The 23,908-nt window shown below is 39.2% G+C and overlaps 1 protein-coding gene and 1 long non-coding RNA gene across 6 annotated transcripts in view; one reads left to right on the forward strand and one right to left on the reverse strand.

Moving 5' to 3' along the window:
- The window catches only part of LOC140695678 (endogenous retrovirus group K member 7 Gag polyprotein-like), a 448,384-nt gene that overhangs the window by 29,485 nt on the left and 394,991 nt on the right, over positions 1-23,908 (forward strand). Inside the window, exon 1 of one of the 5 annotated variants that reach the window (XM_072958637.1) lies at positions 8,607-8,733. The exons of 3 other annotated variants lie outside the window; for them this stretch is intronic. The gene's annotated coding sequence lies outside the window, so the exon portion shown is untranslated. Of the gene's footprint in view, positions 1-8,606; positions 8,734-23,908 lie in introns of those variants that run through there. One more of the 5 variants, XM_072958641.1, reaches the window with a different exon arrangement.
- On the reverse strand, positions 6,822-8,525 carry LOC140695681 (uncharacterized). The gene is made up of 2 exons (XR_012071457.1): positions 8,260-8,525; positions 6,822-7,030 (listed from the first exon to the last, which is right to left on the reverse strand). It is a non-coding gene; the product is annotated as an uncharacterized lncRNA (long non-coding RNA).

Genomic DNA, 23,908 nt, shown 5'->3' on the forward strand with positions numbered 1-23,908 from the left:
AAAATGAGGCTAATAATAGGTATCAGCCTCTTAGAAGTTACAGAGGGGATTAGGCAATAAACACATGTTAAGCACTTCGGATGGGGTAAGAAAGCACTTTGATTTTTTTTTTCACACGGTTTCTATTTTGCCTCAATTATGTGAGTCCAAACAGCTATGTTCCTATGCCCACGATTCAGAGGGAGAAAGCAAGTGGGCTTTGAATAGCTTCCATTGATTTAAATGCAGGAAGGGCCCTACCTCCAAATATGTGGAAGAGCTTTTTTCCTAAGGCTGCAGTCTGTCAGGAAAAGGCCACATTGAATCATTGCTTTCTGAAGACAGGAGAGGAGACTGACTGCTGCTGTTCCGTAGCCTGGAATAATATTTCATTCTTGTCATCCTTACCCCATTGAAGACCAAGTACTTTTGTATAGATCTACAGTTTCCTTCTTGATTTAGAAGAACAAAGCTTTTGTTGTTTATGCTCTTAAACAACAGAGCTTTGTCCTATACTCAGGGGCATGCAAACTAAACAGAAAATTTCCTGAAGGGCCATCCTATTTACTGGGAGGAGTGATACCAAGTGGTAAGCAGACACAGTGAGCTCCAGCCTCCCATGGAGGCCCCACGTCATCTGCAGGGGGAGGTGGCCGAGACTCACAGAAGCACAGCAGCTGGTCAGGTTAGGGTTTGCCTCTCCTGGCTGGTGTGAACGTGGGTGGACGAAATCCTTTTAGAACTCCTCCTTTATTGGGACCTACTTTGTCCTACAGAACAACCTTGCGCTGCTTTCTTTGTCTGAGGCAGAAAAATGAAAATTCCAGTATTTTGAGTGTTTTTACTTTGGGAACTTCTCGTCCATAGACAACTCTTTCAAACACTGCTGCGTTAGCTTTTCAGACCTGTTGGTACAATGGAATAGGGGCAGAACTGAGGCTCAAGAGTTTTCATCAAAGGCTCATAGATCACTAGAAAGGACACAAATTAGGCTGTCTCGGTCCTGTATCCCTCTCTTCATTTCTCTTTCCTCGCACTAAACCAGCTCCTGGCTTGCTACCACACCGCCATGCCCACGTGCAATTTTCACTTAGCAAAGGTCAAGTCTTGGTAGAGTATATGAAGTTGGGACCAATTCCAACTCTTAATAGTTATGGCTAGTAAATATTGAGCACTTGTAACATGCCAGGCTGTGTGTTCAGTGGTTTGCATGCAGTATCTAGATGCTTCTCAACAAGTAATCCTTGATGACTGGCTTTACAAGTGTTGGGGGAGGATGCCAATGAAATTGCATATTCCTAGGCTCCATTCTAGACCTGTGAGATAAGCACTGTGTGGTGGGGTCAGACAGCTACTATTCTAACAAGCACCTCCAGTAATCTGGACACACATGAAGTTCAAGAGCCTCTGTATTAATTTATAGGGCATTTGGGATTCAAGTGCCATCTGCTCTCCTTCCACTGCTTTGATTTCTATACTTAAATTCTTATGGCAAAACAAAGAGAAAACACCTTATGGATTGGGAGACATGGAGTGACTTATGCCTCCTAGTTGCTGGCAATTATAAATGTGTCCCGAAGGACAAAGTGCTTTCGAGGCACCAAGTATTTTATTTATTTAGTTTTTAAATTGAAGTCTAGCTGATTTACAGTGTTGTATTAGTTTCTGGTGTACAGCATAGTGATTCAGTTATATACATATATAGTTTTCATATTTTTTTCATTATGGGTTATTACCAGCTATTTAATATAGTTCTTTGTGCTGTACAGTAGGCCCTTGTTGTTAATCTGTTTTACATATACTAGTTTGTATCTGCTAATCCCAAACTCCTAATTTATCCCTCCCCACCCTTCCCCCTTTGTAACAGTAAGTTTGTTTTCTATGTTTGTGAGTCTGTTTCTGTTTCATAAATAAGTTCATTTGTGTCATTTTAAAAATATTCCACATATAAGTGATATCATATGGTATTTGTCTTTCTCTGACTTAGTTTAGTATAATAATAATCTTTAAGTCCATTCATGTTGCTAAAATGGCATTATTTCCTTCCTTTTTATGGCTGAGTAGGCTCCATTATCTATCTATCTATCTATCTATCTATCTATCTATCTATCTATCTATACCCCCCCCACAACTTCTTTATCCAGTCATCTGTCGATGGACATTTAGGTTGCTCCCATGTCTTGGCTGTTGTATATAGTGCTATTAAGAACATTGGGGTGCATGTATCTTTTTGAATTAGAGTTGTCATCTTTTCCAAATGTGTTATGCCCAGGAGTGGAATTGCTGGATCATACGGTAAATCTATTTTTAGTTTTTTAAGGAATCTCCATACTGGTTTCCATAGTGGCTGAACCAAATTACATTCCCCCCAAAAGAGTAGGAGGGTTCCCTCTTTTCCACACCCTCTCTAGCATTTATCGTTTGTGGACTTTTGAATGATGGCCATTCTGACCGGTGTGAGGTGATACCTCATTGTAGTTTTGATTTGCATTTCTCTGATAATTAGTGACATTGGTCATCTGTATGTCTTCATTGGAGAAGTATGTTTATGTCTTTTGCCCATTTTTTGATTGGGTTGTTTGTTTTTTTGTTATTGAGTTCTATGAGCTGTTTGTATGTTCTGGAAATTAAGCCCTTGTCAGTCATATCATTTGCAAATATTTTCTCCTGTTCCATAGGTTGTCTTTTTGCTTTGTTTATGGTGTCCTTTGCTGGAGGCACCAAGTATTTATCTCTATCATAAGAGGGTTAAAAATTGAGAAATCTTTTCTTGACCGATGGCGGCCTGTGCTCTGGATGTGGAGAGGGAAGACTCAGGGGCCACAGAGGCAGGTCTGGCATGATTGGTGGCACAGGCTGTGCACTGCCTAACTGGACGCGCTGGTCTTACAAGAAGAGTGAAAACCTGGAACTCTCATTGGCCCAGGGCTGTGCATGTCAGGCTGTCCCCTCCCGAGACAAGAAGGTGGCTGATGTGCTGGGGTGGTTCCCAGGGCTCAGAAGGCCCTGCCTGCCTCCTGCATGTCTTTGTTGTTGTGCTTCTAGGGCACAACGTGTTCAGGGCTGTAAATTCTCTGGTTCTCAGGTTTATTTCTAGACAGCCTCTATTAAAATGAAGTACCACTTGCAAGATAAAATAACAGGGACATTTAATCCTGTTGGCACAGACCGGCTTCATTTGGTTGCTCTGGGGTTGGCACATGACAAGATTCATTTGGCAGGAGGGGAGGACAGGCTCCTTTGTGGGCCGCTTTGGTGGAGGGAGGCGGGGGGATTAGGAAAGCTATTTTGTGGGGAAGGAGGCAGAGACAACGTGGGAGAGGGGCTAAAGACAAACCAGAGCCGTGCCCCAATTCTGAAGTTACCCTCCAGCACACCATTTTCTCAGTTCTTCAGCCCCTCCCATCCTCCTCCTCTTTGGTGAATGTCCAGGGCTGAGTGGCTTTTGTCCCCTCAGTCACCGGCCCAGATTGCAGCGATACCGCAAGTGACAAGGCCTCAGTGGCGTAAGTGGGCCCTAGAGAGAAACTTCACGTCCAGCTCTGTAGTCAAAGCAGCAGGGCGGGGAAGGGGAGGCAATCACCCACCTCTGAACCTGAGACCCTCTGCCCTTTGCTTCCCTCTGCCAGAAGCAGGATCATTAGAATAAAGAGACAGTTTAGCTCATTCAGCTCCCTGCCAGGCCCCATCCAAAGCTGTCACACAGGCAATCATTTCTAGCAACTGGGATGGACTTCCTTGTGTTCCTTTATCCATCATTTTGGATCTGGCAGAAAGGGCCCCAATTTTACTTTGAAAGCATTTTGTGCTAAACTGAAAATTTTCCCCAATTTTCCCACTGATTATTCGTCCTTTGGTGAGAATTCATGTGGTATGTGGTACTGATTCATTAATTTATGCAGCAAGAAATAAGCACCTTGGGCTCCCTGAGGACCTGGAAGCAGTTGGATGTGGCTGGGGGGAGTTTGTGTGGGCGTGGAAGACAATTAGGGGCAAGACCACTCTGGAGTGAATGAATGAATGCATCAGTGATCCAGTGGAGAAGTCCATAGTCCCGCCCAAGGGTGGCTGTTCCCTCACCAAGCAGACTTGGTTTTTTCTCTGCACTTTCTCAGTGAGCAAGTTGAAGTCTCAGGTAATAACCTCCCAAGCTGGGAAATCCCCCCATTACGGGAGGAAAGGAGATAATTAGCTTCAATGTTCTTTCATATCTAAGCTGAGAAGTCAGCATAAATTCTAGACATGGTTCGTGTAGTCGGATAATCAGCACAGCTGTTCATGATAGGTAATTCTCTCTCTCCTACCCCCGCTTCAAATCTTTTTTGGTTCGGGTACCATGACTGAAGGAATGGTGTCCATTCTTTTTTTTGCCTTCACGGAGGAATCTTTAAACTAGCCTGAACTTTGTACCAACTATCAAATGACTCATGTCTAATACAATTACCCCTTTCTGTGTCATCTCCTAGGTTAGTGTCCTTGTGTGACACAGTAGATGCAGGGCAGGGTTGAAGGTACTACCCAGTGATCACCAGGCAGAGAACTGACAGTTAATAGGCCCGCACCTCCTTGAGCTGTTATCTCAGAGGCCTTAAGACAAAATCTTACTTGTATAAATATTATTTGAAATGAGATATGTGATGCTGATGGATATATTTCACCATACCTGGCTGTTCAGTAATTCACCTCCCTTTTGGATATTGTGTATATTTATCACAATGGGTTTCATAATAATTGTAATACAAATGACAGTTTTCTCTTAGTGAGCATTCACCATGTAATATGCTCAGTTTTAAGCAGTTTTTGCCCATTTAATCTTCACATCAGGCCCAGAAGGGAGTTACTGTGGGTGGCACCATTTTACACATGAGGAGACGGAAGCACAGAGCTCTTTAGAAACTTGCCCAAAGTCCACAGTAAAGAGTCAGAGCTGGGATTTGAACCCAGACAGTCTGGCTCAGGGTTTATGCTCTCAACTTCCATGTTATCATGCTTACACATTGCTTGAAACAAAGGGGTGGTTTTATCATCAAATATGAAGAATGTAACCCTTCAAATTTTTCTCTTACAGAATGTAAGAAATTGCCCATTTTTGTATATGAATTGTTGTATAGCTTTTGAGAAACACTGACAAACAGTAAGGCCAAGGAAATATTGATCCTTCTACTCCCATCTCTTTACCCAGAAGAAGAGTTTGACCAAATCTGAGTGCAAAAGGTTGTTGGTTTATGTTAATTTCAAGTATAATGTTTCAGAATCTTGTCACACGCACTGTTAGTACGATTCCACACGTTCATGTTCTTAGGGAGACTGAATGAAAAACAGCCACAAAAACTGCCCCCACGTACCAAGAAAAAGTCTGATTTTGAGGTCTACGTGCCCAGATGAGGGGTTTTGTTATCTGGACCAAGAACATACGCTTAATCCCTGCCATGACCATAGATTCACAGTTTTAGTACACGTGCCTTTTTCTTTAAGTGAGAACTTCTTCCCCCCCTTTGGTAAAGTGAGCAAGCCTTCTCGCTGATATTTTTCTAAGTAATTACTTCTCTTTCGATTTACACCTTGGATACTGGCTCTCAGAGTCAGCATTTGAACTGTCAGCAGCTGCCTCCCAGCGACCTGGTCCGAGGTCTAGGGTTTCTTTAGGCGGAGTCTGGAGCCGTGAAAACAATGGGGCTATTTATCCATGTCACCTGGAGTGCAGTTAACAGCCAGCCGATCTCCGATCTCTGCAGGTCTGACACAGTAGCATGGTGGGTCTGAATGTTTCTTAGTTTTTTCATGACTGATTCCTTTGGCTACATAAACTGCAGGGCCAGACAGATTAGCTTATGGGCCTAGAAATCGTTCTTGGTCCAGATTTAGGGACACTTCTGTGTCACCTGTAGCTGCTCTGATATTTGTTGACAGTTCTTGGTTTGGTAAAAGGTTTGTATTCCTGAACTACTTTTCTTTTATTGAGATCATCTTAATTCTTGTCTGTGAAATTGAGATCAAGGAAATGGGTAGGAACTGAATTCAGTTATTTGAGTGACCCCTGTGTATCATGAGCTGTTTAGTGCCTGATGTGACAGCTAACAGATATTAATTGGTAGTGATGGTGGAGAGAGTCGCTCTAGCCAGAACCTGCCCTGCCCTGATGAATTGACAGTGACGCCTGCTACAGGCCAACTTTAACACCCCGTACTAACAACTTTAGGCAGAAGAAGATTACAGTATTCGTATGTATTTTTAAATTCCCTCCTTCATTGAATTGTTTTTCAGAGGGCATTGAAATCAAATGTAAACAGTTATAATCGGCTTAAGTTGGATTGTACTGAGACATCACTTCCTTCATTCCAGTGTGAGGTTTTCCCTGCCATGTGACAGCTCCAGGTACTAAATATCTAACCCCAACCCCCTCTCTAAATTGCCAAGTAGCAGTAACGTGTCTCAGGTTATCACGATTATTATGACTATGGAAGGGGAAGGCCATGCTGGTCGTTTAGAAAGCTTTCATCATGAATGTGTTTTAGGGTGAGCGTTACCTACTGACAGATGAGCAGCGTGAAGCTGAGTCAAACAAAACCTTTAGTGTTTGTTTGTAAGGGTCAGGGAGCCAAGGAGCAGTTTGAAACTTAGCTTTGTGTTGACTCAAAGAATGAAAGCTTCTAACTCAAAGACTTGCTGGATGGTTGTTGGCCACTGTCTTGGGTGGTGAGATGGCTGTCTTCATAGTTGTTGAAAGTGAAGCTTTCCTATGGGAAATTTCTGGACAACTATACATGTGAAATGACTTAGATGCCTTTGTTTGGAGGATTCTTGGTCTTGTCTGTTGACAAATGGAGATGTGAACATGGGAGTTCAAAGGGATTTTAATGTAATTTTATTCAAGGAATGAGAAACAGGGAGTTCTGGGTGTTGGGGATTCAGTGACAATGTTACCTTAAGGGTGTACTTTCTGTTTCAGACTAGATAAGCCGCGTTATCGCTGAGAAGAGAGAATAACAGTTTTAACGACCTGGTTTCTTCCAAAGTTTTGGTTCTCAAACGGTCACTGTAGGCAGCAGCACTGTCAAATCAACAAAGGTTTAATTAAATAAAAAATGTTTAAACAGAGTGGAATATTCCTCCCTGGCTAGTCATAAAGTGGACACTTCAAAGAACAAATCTTGGGGGCATTGCCAGTGGGTTACCTTTTCTGTTCCCTGTGTACTGCTCTGGTGTCAAATCTCAAGTTGAATTCAGTCAACTGTCTACAGCAAACAAAAAGTGCACAAATGTCTCTCCAGTTACTGTTGCTTATATTTCATTACCAAACAAAGCAAGTTTCCCCTCCCAGCTTCTTCCTTCAGGAGCACATAAAACTGGCAGGAGTTAAATATTGTGAAGGTTCTGCTGTCACTTTGAAAGCCTAGTGATTGGCTTAGTTATTTAAAAGTTTTTTACAGTTTTTTTCATTGCTAATGTTACACTTGCTACACAATTTGTTGAAGAGACACATCATTTGCTGGGGATTTGGAAGGATTTGTCATTAGGTAAAGTATGTCAAGTATCTAAGGGTGTGGTGTTGAGGTTACATGTACGTCAATTTTTTTTTCTTTTAAATTTTCTATTTCAGTCACCACTTTTGACTCAGAAATGTTTTCCACAGATCCATTAATAACTACAGATTTGGAAGTATGGTATAACAACTAGCTGGCATAACTAACATTTCCAAGTGTGATGGGAAATCGGGAAAACATTGCAAAGAAAACAAAAACCTGGGCCACGGCGGGGCTCGGCCAGCTCTTCTTATGTCATTCTCTCGCCCACCAATCCCACCGCGGTACATTCTGGTACATTCTTATGTGGCCCAAGTGCCAAGGGCCAGGGGAGCAGAACAATTACTATCTTCCCAATTTACTGTCTGAGCATAGTTATTCCCTTTAAGGCATGAAAAGCATTTAACTCTACCCACGAAACTCCTTTTCTCTCTTCTCTGCCTGAGCTGCCTTTATTCTTGATTCTGGGGGAGGGGGGAGCAGAGGTGGGTAAGGCTGCCTATTTGAAAGTAGCTCTAAAATGGCTCTGGAAAATGATCTTTCTTCCTCCACCAATGATCATTTTGGACTCAAGTTTATTTCAGGTACATGAAGGCTCCCTTTACTCACACTTCATGATAAATGATCCTACGAAAGGATGAGAGTACAAAAAGGTAAAAAATAAAATCCAAGCATATTTAGCTGCCTGAGTGACTTAATGCATGTCATTTTGACTCAGCATATTCCTACCAAAAATAAAAAGCAAGATGAAAATTACCTGGGATTTCTGCAGCGATAGTTACCCTCCGGGTCCCAGGGGCAGCTCGGTCCTGTAATGCCAGCATGGCTGGGATTGCAGACCATAAAAGACTCCAGGTGAAGTCGCATTTCTGCAGCTCCTCTGTCCTGCTTCTCTCAGACAATGAAGCTGGGATTTTTCTCTGGCCTTGCAAGGGAAAGCGATTCCAGATAAGCAGGTTGTTGTGTGGAATATCTCATCCTTGTTGCTCTAGTGCAGCCCTTTCTGCTTTCCAGAGCCAGTTAGACTTGTTATGAGGAGCTAAGTGATTGGCTGGATCCGGGGCTCAGTTTCATAAATTACAGCCCAGCGTACGGGAAGCACGAGCCCTATAGTTGCTGTGGCCAGAGGCCTGCCCGTTCCTGCTTTAACGCACATGTAGTCGTAACTGAGCCCTGACACGGCCTTGGATGTTTCTGTCCTAAATAGCTGACATTGCATCTTCAAGACTGTGTGAGTAATCCTGACTTTTTTTTTTTTTAAACTCCGTAAATTAACTCCATGCCCCAAGAGGGAGTGACTGTAATTAGAAAATACTGAATGAGCAGATGATTCATTTTCAAGGTGCTGTTTTCTGTGTATCAAGTTCAATGCAATTAATCTTAAAGTGTCTAAGACCTGCCAGGGATATTCCAGCTTTTTGCCACGAATCACAGGCAGACTGCATTTTGGAGGAGGCTTGTTCGTGCCTTTGCTTGCCCTGTTTGTTTTATGGGGGCAGTAAAGTGAGAAAGGTCCAACATGAGGAGGTTAGAAGAGGCTGCTGAGGTCAAAGCGATGGCTGAGCACGCTTGAGTCAGGCAGGTTTGAAGATTTCCCACCCCCACCGTCCCCAGTTGGGAGGGAACCGCACATGACAAGCAGGTACACAGGTAGACAGCAGCTCGAGCACAGGAAGGGGAGAAGTCTGAAGTGACAGCCGTGCTTTGCTTTACAGACATCGGCAGCCGAACCAGGACCTATTCTGTGGGTAGCTAGAACAGTTTTACACGTATAAAACTGCGCCCTCGGGGTTCTGTTTATGTGGTGGAGAGCTGAATGAGAAATCCTAGCCTGTGGTTTTTGTTTTTTTTTTTAAAAGCCCTATAAGAAGCACATTAAACACAAACACAGACAACAGCACAGGAAAGTATGTGGATTGGAATGTGTGTTTGGAGCAGATCAAATTATCTGTGGGAAGCCGTTGTTGGGTTTGTGTCATGGCTGGAAGTGACTCTGTGGCTAACCTGGTTGAAGACTGAAATGAGAAACCAGAAAACACCAGCGTTTTAATATCTTCTATAGCAAACACTGCAGGACAGAGTTCATACTGAGTATAGATTGGGGAATGTAAGCAGTGCACTTTTTACTTTGAGAACATTATTGATTCCTCCTCGCCGATATAAAAAAATCGGGCTTTGCCTATGAGGTTAATGTTTGGAAATAATTTTTCTGCCTCCCAACTAATTTCTATACTTTTTCTCAATACAGCACAAAGCTAGGTAGCTTCTTATAATTTTGAGTTGTTTTCCAGTTTGCTTTTTGTCTAATTTTTCCTCTTTAGACTTAGAGATGCAAGTGTATATATTTGTGCTACGTGTAAGCCTCCAACATAAATTGTTTCAGCAGTTTTTAAAATCATGGGTTTCTGTGGCACATATACACCTTTAATAGCTATAGTAATTACTTGCCAATTCCTATAAAAATATTGTTTTTATACCCAAGAGCAGGTTATTTTTAATTGCACCTATTCAAGTGACTGACAGGATGCAGTCAGTAGGAAAGAAATAGCAGCTGTGTTTGCAAAATTTTCTGTTTAGGTCACACTGGAAATGCAAAGTTTTGTTGCTAAAATATTTTTACCTTCCAAAATATGACCCCTTTTGTGTTACACCAGTGGATGAGGTTCATAAAAGGAAAGAAAAATAGTCAACACAGAATCCTTTGCTGTATCAGCCAAACGTATGTAAAGTAGATAGTTGTAAAAAGCGTAACTCTGATATAGTCTTTCAGAAACACATTTACTTTCTGAAGAAACAATATGGGTTTCTTTATTGAGATATACAGTGAGCTCATTTATTGAGTTTCTGTAGCTGTGGACACTTGCTTGTTCTGCGTTCCTAACTGCCTGTATGAGTGGAAGAAAGTGGTGCATCTCTTGAGGGAACGTAATCTCACCCCTCAAGGTGGTTCAGAGCCCATCTAGAGAGAGGTGGTGAGGGGGGAAACTGCTTTATCTGAACTAGTTTCTGACCTCAAAGCTGGCCTTTTTTTCTTGTGGCAAGGTCAGAGCAGCTTTCTTACTGTGACAATTACATTCTCTCCCTCTGTTTCCTGCCTTGACTCTTCATAGTATCAATTTACTTGGGCTCTAATTGAGATGACTCTGATAAAAACGGTTCAGATGTTAAAATCAGCTGCTCATCCAATTCAGAAGCTGTTTAGACCCACGGCGCAGGGAAGTTCTGGTGGGCAGGTAGTGGCATTACTGACAGCTTGCATGGTGCGTCCTCCAGGACCTCCATCTCTTCAGTTCTCCCTGAAATGCTGGGGTCACATCTCTTTTTCATGAAAAGGCAGAATATTACAAAAAGAAAGAGTTGGGGTAGGTGCCAGGTGCTCAGCAGACAGGCATCCGTGAATAAGACATTGTGAGAAAATGAAACATTTCCCAAACAGCTGACGCTTCTTCCTTCTACTCTTTATTTTCTATAACCATTTTTGTCTGACTGTGGAAGTCCTTTTGCAGATAAGTTTCTGTTAAGCTATGCATGTCTGCCACAGACAGATGGATTTGACAAAAGATATATCCAAAGAGGGATGTATTACATGAGCTTGCAAAGCGTTCACGAATACAAATTGGCTTTTGGAAACTGTTAGCACTGCCTACTAAAGCAGTGACATAGATCCAAATTGAAAAAAAAATTATTTCTTGTTTGAATTACATTTTCCAGTGTTTCATTTGGTGAATTTTGCTTTTGGAAAGACTTACTTTTCTCTAAGACATTTTTTTCCCCAGTGTTATATAGAGGACTAATCTTACTGCTTACTCTTGCCAAAGAATTTAAATCTTCCTAGTTAGTGTTTTCGAAAGAGTTGCTGTCCTACCTGGAGCACGTTTTAAAGAAAGCAGAGCAGAATAAGTGAAACCCTCTCCGCCAACACACCACAGAGAGTTAAATACTTCAGCTTTGTATGGTAGCCTCTGTTTGTGGAGCTCGACACTAACCACTGGAAGAGGAGAAACATTCATTTAATTAAAAAAATCAATTTTCCATTTTAATTATATAGTGTATGCAGGTGATACAATGTCCCATTATTATTAGTCACTAGCCAAAATTGTGTCCCTTCAATTTCCCACTTCAAGAAGCTGAACGGCTTGGTGAATTAATCTTGGGGTCAGTGAGATCTTGCTCAGGTCATTAAATTTTTCTAAGCCTCAGTCTCTATGTCTGTAGAATGAAAATAATGATATATGTCCTGGTGTTTTATTGTATTGATGAGTATCAGCAGCATGATGAGAAAGTGCTTATGAAAGAACATTTTAATTCTTTGTACCTTGTGATATACTGTCCAACTATGCATTATTATTATTATTACAGAAGTTCATGGCATTCATTAGCTTCTTTTACGTCTAAAACCATATTGCCAGAATTGGATAAATGCTTTTTAAAGCAAAGAAAGTCTTCATGGTTTGATCTTGAAAAATTACAAAGGTTTTCAGAGCCTCAGTCCTTATCAGGCTGTTATTTGAGTATTAAAAATACCAATAGGGTTGCCGTGACATTAAAGTATTATTGCTTGTGAAAATATATTCAGTAAACTCCTAAGTGCCCTGTAAATGTTACTTGTAACAACTATTACCAGTGTATTAATAAAATGTATAAATTATCAATTTTATAAATGGAAAATATCATGTACATTTCTTACTGATTAGTTTGATGAGCTTTCTAAGCGGGGTCTGCTTCCCATAAACAGGGTGGATTTTCTTGTTGGTTAAGCTGGTGCAGTGACTTTCCTTCCACTTAGACGTAGCACTAAGCCAGCAGTCAGACAGGCGTTCCTTCAGCCTGCATTTAGAACTGTTGACAACGAAGTTCTAGAGGACATACTTTCTTCACAGAGAAGAGTGAGTTAGAAAATTTAGACTGATAGAAGTTCTTGGATTTTTTATTCCTGTCTTGACTCTTTTTATTAAACTTAAACGAATGAAATAATCCTGTAGTTTAAGGTGATGCTTATTCCTAGGTTTTTTCATGCCAGAAATAAAATGAAAGATCTAAATGACTTTCTGAATGACTTAGATAGTCTGGTCAGCAGTTTTGAGTCCCAACTTTTTAACTGGTTCTACTTTGGAAGATCATCACAATTTTTGGAACATTGACCACAGGTGTGCTCTGCATTTCAGCTGGTAGAGTTTGGTTCTTTCCTCATAGTGCTGTTGGTTAGCCTGAAGCAGTTCCATCGCCTATAGGATTTTTTAAAAAGTGAAACCATAGAGAAAGCACGATAAATTGAACAAATAAAAATGGAATAAATCTTCTCCTACCTTTATCCCATACACTTCACCCAGCAATTCATGAGGGAACTCTCTAGAAATAAAGGAATTTCACTTGTGGTATAGTTTTTAAAAATTAAAAAAAAATTTTTAAATGTATTTTTTAATAGAGGTATAGTTGATGTACAGTATTATGTAAGTCTCAGGTGTACGGCAAGTGATTCACAATTTTTAAAGGTTATACTCTATTTATAGTTATTATGAAATATTGGCTATATTCCCTGTGCTGTATATTTTATAGCTTACTTATTTTATACCTAGTAGTTTGTTATCTCTTAATTCTCTACCCTTATCTTACCTCGTTCCCCTTCCTTCTCCTCACTAGTAACCAATTGTTCTCTGTGAGTCTGTTTCTTTTTTATTATGGTCACTGATTTGTTTTATTTTTCAGTTTCCACACAAAAGTGTTATCATACGGTATTTGTCCTTCTCTGACTTATTTCACTTAGCATAATATTCTCCAAGTCTATCTATGTTGTTGCAGATGGCAAAATTTCATTCTTTTTAACGGCTGAGTAGTATTCCATTATGTGTCTATATGTACATATATGTGTATTTACATATACACACCACATCTTCTTTATCCATTCATATGTTGATGGACACTTAGGTTGCTTTGATGGCTTGGCTATTGTAGGTAGTGCTGCTATGAACATTGGGGTGCATGTATCTTTTCAAATTAAAGTTTCTGGCTTTATTTTGGCTATATACCCAGGAGTGGACTTGATGGATCATATGGTAGTTCTATTTTTTGTTTTTTAAGGAACCTCCATTATGCTCTTCCATAATTTACATTTCCACCAACAGTGTATGAGGGCACCCTTTCTCTTTTCTCCACAAATAACATTTGTTATTTGTGGTCTTTTTGATGATAGCCATTCTGGCAGGTGTGAGACATCTCATTGTGGTTTTGATTTACATTTCTCTGATGATTAATGATGTTGAACATCTTTTCATGTGCCTGTTGGCCATCTGTATATCTTTGGAAAAATGTCTGTTCAGTTCTTCTGCCCATTTTTTCAGTTGGGTTGTTTGTTTTTTTGATGTTGAGTTGTATGAGCTGTTTATACATTTTGGTTATCAACCCCTTAATCTGTCATACATTTGGAAATATTTTCTCCTGTTCAGTAGATTGTCTTTTTATTTTGTCAATGGTTTCCTTTACTGTACAAAAGCTTTTAAGTTTCACTGGGTCCCCTTTTTTTTTTTTTGCTTTTGTTTCCTTTACTTTAAGACACATATCCAAAAAAATACTGCTATGATTTATGTCACAGAGTGTTCTGCCTATGTTTTCTTCTAGGAATTTTATGGTTTCCAGTCTTAAGTTTATATGTTTATTCTATTTTGAGTTTATTTTTGCATATGGCACTAGAGAATGTTATAATTTTGTTCTTTTACATGTAGCTGTCCAGTTTTACAGCACATCTTATTAAAGAGACTGTCTTTTCTCTGTTGTATATTCTTGACCCCTTTGTTGTAGATTAAGTGACCATAGGTGTGTGGGTTTATTTCTGGGTTCTCTCTTCTGTTCCATTGATCTGTCTGTCTGTTTTTGTGCAACACCATTGTTTTGATTACTGTGGTTTTGTAGTATAGTCTGAGGCTAGTGAGTGTGATAGTTTCTGTTCTACTTTCTCCAGATTATTTCCCTACTTGGGTTATTTCATGTTTTTGCACAAATTTTAAGGTTATTTGTTCTAATTTTGTGAAGAATGCCATTGGTATTTTGATAGGGATTCCATTGAATCTGTACATTATCTTGGGGAGTGTGGCCATTTTAACAATATTAATTCTTCCAATCTATGAACATGGTATATCTTTCTGTTTGTTTATCTCATCTTCAAGTTCTTTCATCAGTGTCTTATAGTTTTCCAAGTACAGGTCTCTTACCTCCTTAGGTAGGTTTAGCCTAGGTATTTTATTCTTTGATGGGATTGTAAGTGGAATTTCTACTTCTTATTTTTCATTGTTAGTGTACATATAGATTTCTGTATATTAATTTTGTATCCTGCAACTTGGCCAAATTCACTGATGAGCTCTAGTAATTTTTTGATGGTCCCTTTAGTATTTTCTATGTACAGTATTATGACACAGTGACATGCTTTACTTCTTCCTTTCCAACTTGGATTCCTTTTTACTTCTTCCTTTCCAACTTGGATTCCTTTTATTTTTCTTTCTGTTGTGAGGACTTCCTGTCCTATGTTGAATAAAAGTGGCAAGAATGGGCATCCTTGTCTTATTCCTGATCCTAGAGGAAGTGCTTTCAGCTTTCGCTGTTGAGTATGATGTTAGATGCGAGCTTGCCATTATGGCCTTTATTATGTTGAAGTATGTTCCCTCTATACCCACTTTCTGGAGAGTTTTTGTAATAAATGGATATTAAATTTTATCATAAGCTTTTTCTGCATCTACTGAGATGATTATAGTACAATTTGAAGACTGCCATCTGGAACCATTATTCTGTCTTTCTTGTATTTTTGATGATTGGATAAGAACACTCTCCAGTAATTTAAAATTTTTATGAAAGAATGTTTATAACTCCTTTTTCTCTCCAGGTTTATTGAGATATAATTGATATATAACATTGTGTAAGTTTAAGACATACAGTGAGTTGACTTGATACATTTACATACAGTAGCCCCAGCCTCTCCCTTGTCTAAGGTTTCACTTTCTGCAGTTTCAGTTACCTGAGGTCAACGGTAGTCCAAAAGTATTAAATGAAAAATTCCAGAAATAAACAATTCAAAAGCTTTAAATTTGATGTCATTCTGAGTAACATGATGAAATCTCACACCATTTCACTCCATCCTACCCTGGATGTGAATCACCTCTCTGCCCAGCATGTTCTACCTGTTAGTCATTTAGTAGCCATCTTGATTATCAGATCAACCATAATTGTACCATAGTGCTTGTGTTCAATTAACCGTTATTTTACTTAATGCCCCAAATTGCAACAGTAATGATGCTGGCAATTCAGATAAACTTTATCATAGGTAAATATGTATAGGGAAAAACATGTATAGGGTTTGGTACATATTTGGTACTATGGTTTCAGGCATCTGCTAAGGGGCTTGGAACATATCTCCAGGGATAAGGGAAGACTACTGCATTGCAAAATGACTGCCACCATAGTGTCAGGTAACATCTGCATCATGCCACCTAGTTACCATTTTTCTTTTTTTGGTGAGAGTGTTTAATGTTTACATTCTTGGCAACTTTCAAGTATATAATACAGAATTATTAACTGTAATTTTTATGCTGTTCATTTGACCCCTAAACTTTTTCATATTATAAATGGAAATTTGTACTTCTTGACTAACATTTCCCCTATCTCCCCACTCCTCGCCTCCTGGTAACCTCCATTCTACTCTCTGTTCTATGAATTCAGCTTTTTTATGGTCCAAATACAAATGAGATTGCATAGTATTTGTCTTTCTCTGTCTGACTTATTTCACTTAGCATGATATCCTCAAGGTTCATCCATATTATTCAACGGCAGGAGTTCCTTGTTTTTTTTTTTTTTATTGCTGAATAGATTCTACTGTGTGTATATGGGTGTGTGTGTGTGTCACTTTTTAAAATCTACTCATTCGTGGATGGGCACTTAGGTTGTTTCATATATTGACCATTGTGAATAATGCTGCCTATGAACATGGGGTGCATATATCTCTTTGAGATAGTGATTTCATTCCCTTCAGATTTATAGCCAGAAGTGGGATTGCTAGATCATATGTTGGTTCTATTTTTAATTTTTTAAGGAATGTCCATACTGTTTTCCATAATGCTTGTACCAATTTACCAAAATGGATATTCTTGTTTATTTATTTATTTACACCTTTGTTATGGTACAAAATGGATATTCTTGATTGGCAAATTTCCCTCATTCAAGTGGTGTTCTTGTGACACTTCTCTTATCACCTCATTCCCCAGTTTCCAGGTCCCTGTGCCTTGGCAAAGGGGAAAACATATAAAGGATTGCCCGCGTTCTTTTGGCCAGAGTTTGGTCACGTGGCCCCACCTAAAAGAAAGGTGGCTGGGGCATGAGTCCTACTCATCCCTGGGAAAAATGGAAAGTTGATTTTGTGGTCAACCACCAATTTATGCCATGCCTTTTTTTGTTTTGTTCTCTTCTTTTTTTCCTTTTTTTTTTAATTCTGTTTTCCTTCTTCCCCTTTCCTTCCCTTCCCATCCCCTCTCCTCTCCTCTCCTCTTCTTCCCTTTCCTTTCCTTTCTCTAATGTTTCTACATAGAATTCAGGCCTTGATTCTAACCACTAAGTATAGGTTAAATTTAAAAAAAAATAATCTTTACCATCTAGAAGAAATTAGGAATATGATTTTACTTTTCAACTCTTAATCCCATATGTTAACACTTTTCCAAGATTATTAAAGTATAACTGAAATTATGATTATAGAGATTAATGTTGATTTAATACTCATGTCCAATAGTGAAGAAAGTTCTAATGGGATGATTATCTCATTCCATGGAGCCCATTCTCTTCTGTGTCAGGTGTTTGAATCTCTTACTTTGTAGTTTTAGAAAAGGACAGGAAGAAAATGAAAAACAGTCAACAAAGAGAAAATGACTGATCAGAACTTACCCAGTCATTCCTGTTCCTTGAGTATTACCTAAATTTTGCTGGGAAAACTGCTGTGAAGAGAGTGCATAGCTTTCGGAGAACTGTTTCTTTCATGGAGTTAAGCAAATGATGGCATTAATGTAAACTTGGTTTGTAACCTCTTCATTTTCTAGAGGCTTGATTTTTCTCCACTCTAAACTTTTGGAGATTAGCAAAAATATTTATATCACAAATGAAAAAGAACACAGATGCCTACTCAGTAACCAAAAATGTATTTTTATTTTTTTTAACATTTTTTATTGAGTTATAGTTATTTTACAATGTTGTGTCAAATTCCAGTGTAGAGCACAATTTTTCAGTTATACATGAACATACGTATATTCATTGTCACATTTTTTTTCTCTGTGATCTACCACAAGATCTTGTGTATATTTCCCTGTGCTATACAGTATAATCTTGTTTATCTATTCTGCATATGCCTGTCAGTATCTACAAATTTTGAAACCCCAGTCTGTCCCTTCCCACCCCCCACCCCCTTGGCAACCACAAGTTTGTATTCTATGTCTATGAGTCTATTTCTGTTTTGTATTTATGTTCTTTTTTTTTTTTTTAAGATTCCACATATGAGCAATCTCATATGGTATTTTTCTTTCTCTTTCTGGCTTACTTCACTTAGAATGACATTCTCTAGGGACATCCATGTTGCTGTAAATGGCGTTATGTTGTCGTTTTATGGCTGAATAGTATTCCATTGTATAAATATACCACATCTTCTTTAGCAGTCATCTGTTGATGGATATTTAGGCTGTCTCCATGTCTTGGCTATTGTAAATAGTGCTGCTATGAACATTGGGGTGCAGGTGTCATCCTGAAGTAGGGTTCCTTCTGGATATATGCCCAGGAGCGGGATTCCTGGGTCCTATGGTAAGTCTATTCCTAGTCTTTTGCGGAATCTCCATACTGTTTTCCACAGTGGCTGCACCAAACTGCATTCCCACTAGCAATGTAGGAGGGTTCCCCTTTCTCCACAGCCTCTCCAGCATTTGTCTTTGTGGACTTTTGAATGATGGCATTCTGACTGGTGTGAGGTGATACCTCATTGTAGTTTTGACTTGCATTTCTCTAATAATTAGTGATATTGAGCATTTTTTCATGTGCCTATCGATCATTTGTATTTCTTCCTTGGAGAATTGCTTGTTTAGGTCTTTTGCCTGTTTTTGGATTGGGTTGTTTTGTTTTTTTTATTATTAAGTCGTATGAGCTGCTTATATATTCTGGAGATCAAGCCTTTGTCTGTTTCATCATTTGCAAAATTTTTCTCCCATTCTGTAGCTTGTCGTTTTGTTTTCTTTGCTGTGCAGAAGCTTGTAAGTTTAGTTAGGTCCCATTTTTTAATTCTTGCTTTCATTTCTATTGCTAGGGTAGACTACCCTAGGAGAACATTTTTGAGATGTATGTGGGCTAATGTTTTGCCTATATTTTCTTTTAGAAGGTTTATTGTATCTTATCTTATGTTTAAGTCTTTGATCCATTTTGAGTTTATTTTTGTGTATAGTGTAAGGGAGTCCAAAATATTTTTAAAGATCATTGCTATTTAAGTAAATCTCTCCACAAACTTTTAATTTTCTTTTAATAAACATCATAAACCAATTTTAGTCCTTTACTCTGTATATATTGGGGTCAAATATTTTTGTTGGGTGTTAAGTCAACAGTATCCTCAGTTATTTTTAACAACCAAATTACTTTCCTCCAATATTAGCCAAATTTATAATTAAGCTATTTAAAAAATAAAGACAACAAATAAATATCTGTTTTAATCTTCATGTCCTGACCTATGAAACAGAAGGACTTATTCATTTCCCATCCTCCTATTTATCTGATTGAACTAGGCGTGCTTAAAAAGAATTTTCCCACAACTCCATTTGCTTGTTTATTTTCCTGGCACATTCCAAAAACAGTTTTAAGAGCAACACTGAGAAAGAATAAAATATCTTCAATCTAACGTTCAATCTTCTAATTTTGTTGGAACTGAACAAAAATAATAAACACTTAGTCTTTACCCCAAGGCATTGAAAAACAGTGACATTTCTCAGTCTTTAGATTCTGAAGAGTATATTATATTTGGTAGAGATTTTACATATATTCTGTCATGTTCATGGTCTTTGAAATAAGGCAACACACATATGGTTATAAGGTAATGCCTTGGCATAGTGTAGTAGTTAAAAAAGTGGTGTCTGGAGCCAGGCTGTCTGGGTTCAGATCGGAGCCCGGCCACTTACTGTGTTACTCTGGGCAAGTCTCCCTGTACCTCAATTCTTTATCTGAAAAAGGGGATTATAATAGTACCACCTGGTTGGGTTGTTGTGTACATTAAATAAATTAGCATACATAAATCACTTGGAATGGTGAGTGACTCATAGTAAGTGCTTTATAAATGTTTGTTTTCCTATTATTATTATTTGGGGAATTGATTATTTCATAAAGTGCATATTCTAGATAACTAAAGTTTCTTCAGTGAGTTTCAAAACTTCTAGTAGCCAGTTTTCCTGGGTGTTTCTAAAGGGATCCTATGTGTCTTTGTTTCTTTTGTCTTAAAGGGATTACAGCCATAAAACACAAACTTATGGTTACCGGCGGTGAGGTGGAGGCAGGAAGGGGTGAGAAGGGATAAATTGGGAGTCTGAGATTTGTAGATACTAACTACTTTATATGAAATAGATAAACAACAAGTTTCTACTATATAGCACAGGGAACTATATTCAATGTCTTATAGTAACCTACAATGGAAAAGAACCTGAAAAGGAATGTATGTATGTGTATGTGTGACTGAACTATTATGCTGTACACCAGAAATTGACACAACATTGTAAACTGACTAAACTTTAATGAAAAAAAAAAAAGAGCAGTTAAATGGAATCTTTCCTTTGGTGATTCAGAGTATCATTATGACCATCAAAAATGGAACTTTGCTATTGGTAAGTGATATTGAGTTAGGTGATATTGAAATGATTAAGATGATATTAGGGAGAGTGTTTCGCCCCTAAACTAGCTGGTCTAGACTGCTCTGCTGTTTCAGCCCTCTGGTTGTGTTCTGAAGACTTTTGGCCTTCCTAATACTGGCCTATGCTAGCACCCTTGGTTTGAAATACCTGGTTCAATTTTGCTATAGGTTGTAAGCAAGAAAATAGCCAGTTTAAAAAAATTGTGTGTAAAATGAGGGAAAAGGCATTCACTCAGGAAGCCAGTTCTCCTGAGAGTAAATAAGAACATGAGTGCGTTTTTTCCTTCTGGGTGAGGGCTATGTTTTAGAGCAGGGATTAGCAAACTGCGGCCTGTGGGCCAAACCTGTTTTTGCACATGAAGTTTCATTGGAACGCAGCCCCACTTGTTTGTTTATATGTTGTCTACTGCTGCCTTCACACCACAAGGGCAGAGTTGAGCTGTTGCCACAGCAACCATATGGCCCACAAAGCCTAATGTATTTACTGTCTGAACTCTTACAGAAAAAGGTTGCCAAATCCTGCTCTCAAGCTTTAAAGTTTGGCAGAGTCTGAAATCAATAAGATGCTACTTTGTTTAGTAGTCTCTTTTAACCTACATATTCAACTCTTGTAGTACTGACTGTCCTAAATCTACTCTGGATAAATAAGAATTTGTTGCAGTAGCTTATTTGGATAGAGAATAAACAGCCCGCAGTAGCACATTTAGAACATTAAGAGGAGGTGAAAATGTGATTGTCAAGCAAAGTTGTGTGGGAATCTTCACTTTGGTATTGGCTGCTTTACTGTTATCAGTGCATAATATGTAAAATTATGTAGGTTTTCATTGTGTTCTGTAGAATGTTCTAGAAATGTTAGCAGTTAGTAGCTGCTTTTCTTACACAATTGTTTGATGTAAATATAAATGCCTCTGTTATCTCTTTTCTCAAGTGTATCTATCTGTTCTTCATCTTTTTTCTTATAAATATTCCTGTTCTTTATCTTTTCTATGAAAAAAAATTTTTTTTGAGTTTTCCAACAGTGCATTATTCTGGAGTATGGTGTACAGAAAAAGATTCTAAACTTGAGTTTGAATTCTGATTTAGTCACTTTGTGGAAGAGAAACCTCAAGGAAGTCCCACTGCAACCAGAGCCTCAATTTCCTTGCCTGTAGAAGGGAGCTGGGACTCCAGGCTCTGCCCAACATGTGCTATAGGCTGAATGTTTGTGTTGCCCCAAATTCACAGGGTGAAACCCTGAATATGATGGCATTAGGAGGTGGGTCCTTTGGGAGTGATCAGGTCGTGAGGACACAGCCCTGATGGGGTTCGGGCCCTTAGAGCCCCACAAAACTCCCGATCCCTTTCTGCCTTTTAAGGATACAACTCGAAGTCTGCAATGTGGATGAGGGCCCTCACCCAGCCCCACTGGCACCTCATCTCACACTTCCAGCCTCTGGACTGTGGGAAATCCATTTCTGCTCTTTCTGAGCCACCTAGTCTGTGGTATTTTGTGATAGCAGCTAAAGGAAGTAAGACATCTCCTGAGGAGGAGTGTGTGAGACTCAGTGCAGAGAGGACTCTACCAGTGTGTTAATACTTGTTTCTTTGATAATGGTCTCAGTCTGGCCTGGTTTCTTTTTGTACAAAGATGTGTATGTTTGTGCAACAGAATATGAAATGGATTCTACGTGACTAAAGTTGCCACCTGTGCCGGGCATAAGGCTGCGAGCGTGAAGGAGATGGGGTGGGAAATACTCTTCAAACAGCATATGCATTGCTCAGGTGTCTGCTGCGTTATTCACCTGTCTACTGTGAAAGTTCATGCTTCCATGCAGACCTCCTGGGAAATATGCAAAGGAAAAAGGAGAAAGGGTAACCTCGGGAGGGGAAAAAGATAGTGCTTCTGTCAGTACAGAAGTCTGAGATAGAAGCAAATTACTGTTGGTTCATTTTAGCTACAGTTCTTTAAGTGAGGTTGGTATGTATGCTGGAAGGTTGTTGATTTTTTTTAAGATGAAAGAAGGAATAGTCTACTTTAATGAAAATGTACTCTTGTGCTGGGGAAAACAGAAGTCCCCTGTGGTGAGGCTAGGGTAGAATGACTGAAGGATGATGAGAACACATGTGGTTCCATTTTGTTTTTGTTGGAGCCCACAAAGAAAGCCCAACAGTCTACTGAGTGTTATAAATACTTGTAAAAGACCACCCCACTTTTATAATTTAAAGGGATGCTAATAATTCAGTTTTGAACCACAATTATGTTGTACATATTTCCTCATAATCCTGGTGTAAAAAACTTTAACAGAAAATTAAGACCTCATTTGCTTGTCACTTTAGTTCTTTTGACTTCTACCTCTACTTTTAATCTCAGTTAGTTGGAGGGTGATTATTCAAGTTACATCAGTTAACTATTGCTGTGTAACAAACCACCCCAAAACATAACAATTTGAAATGACAACCACTGATAATTTTTATGAATCTATTGGTTAATGAGGGGAGGAGTTCTGTTTATCAAAGTCAGATTCTGATTATGTTAGCTGGCCTTCGTCATGCATAGAGGTTAGTTGGCAGTCTATGATGTCCTTAATGGGAAAACTCAACCCTTGTCCACCTGTCTCTCATCCCTGCTCTCATCCCTCCCACGCTGGTCCAGGCATGTCCTCATGGCGGTGGCTGGGGTCCCAAAGCCCAATTGTGCAAGAAGGTAGGTGGCAACACACATGTGCTTGTCAAGGCTCCATTCCTGTCATGTTTACTGATATCGCATTGGCCAAAGCAAGTCATGGAGGAGCTCAGGGTCAGAGTGAAGGAATACAAAGCTGTGGGTCAAAGGGTATAGATCTAGGGAGACCATGAGTTGGGGCCTCAATCTCATTTTAGTCTTTCTCCATCTTAGTTTTGGCAGTTTCACTGTTCATTAGCACTTCTACAGATTGGGCAGGGGGAAAAACAAACAAATAAAGCCCCCTCAAACAACAATCCAAGCTCTACCTTGTAACTTTTTAGTGCTTGTTTTTAAAGCTTGGTGAGGGAATAGCTTGTCATAAAGGCTAAAATAAAAATGTTGCTTTATTTACTTATATGCCTCTTTGCCCCTCCTTTTAAAAACTAAATTAAGCACCACAAATTCCTGTATAATGAAGTTAGTTCTTTTCCAGTTCTCTCCATATCTATCCCTGAGCTCTGGCCTGTCTCCAACTAATTTCTGTATTTTGGGGCCAATATTCCAGTAGTGTTTGGAGGACTTTGGTGAGTGGGTCTTTGCAGTTTTAGTCTTTCTTCCCCATGTTCTTGATTTTTGCCTTCCTTTCTCCTAGACTCCACATTATCATTACTTACTGCCCAGTCTACAAGTCTGGGAGAAACCTCAAACTGAACATATTTCAAAGAATACTCATTATCCACCCTTTTTGCATTCACTTATGCCTTTAGTCAACAAATATCTGTCGAGTGGCTTCCATAGTATTCAGGCATTAGTAATATAGTAGTGTACAACATAGACACAGAGCAGGCCCTCCTGGAGTGTACAGTC

This window comes from Vicugna pacos, chromosome 3 (assembly GCF_048564905.1).
Source record: "Vicugna pacos chromosome 3, VicPac4, whole genome shotgun sequence".
In the NCBI taxonomy this organism is placed as follows: domain Eukaryota; kingdom Metazoa; phylum Chordata; class Mammalia; order Artiodactyla; family Camelidae; genus Vicugna; species Vicugna pacos.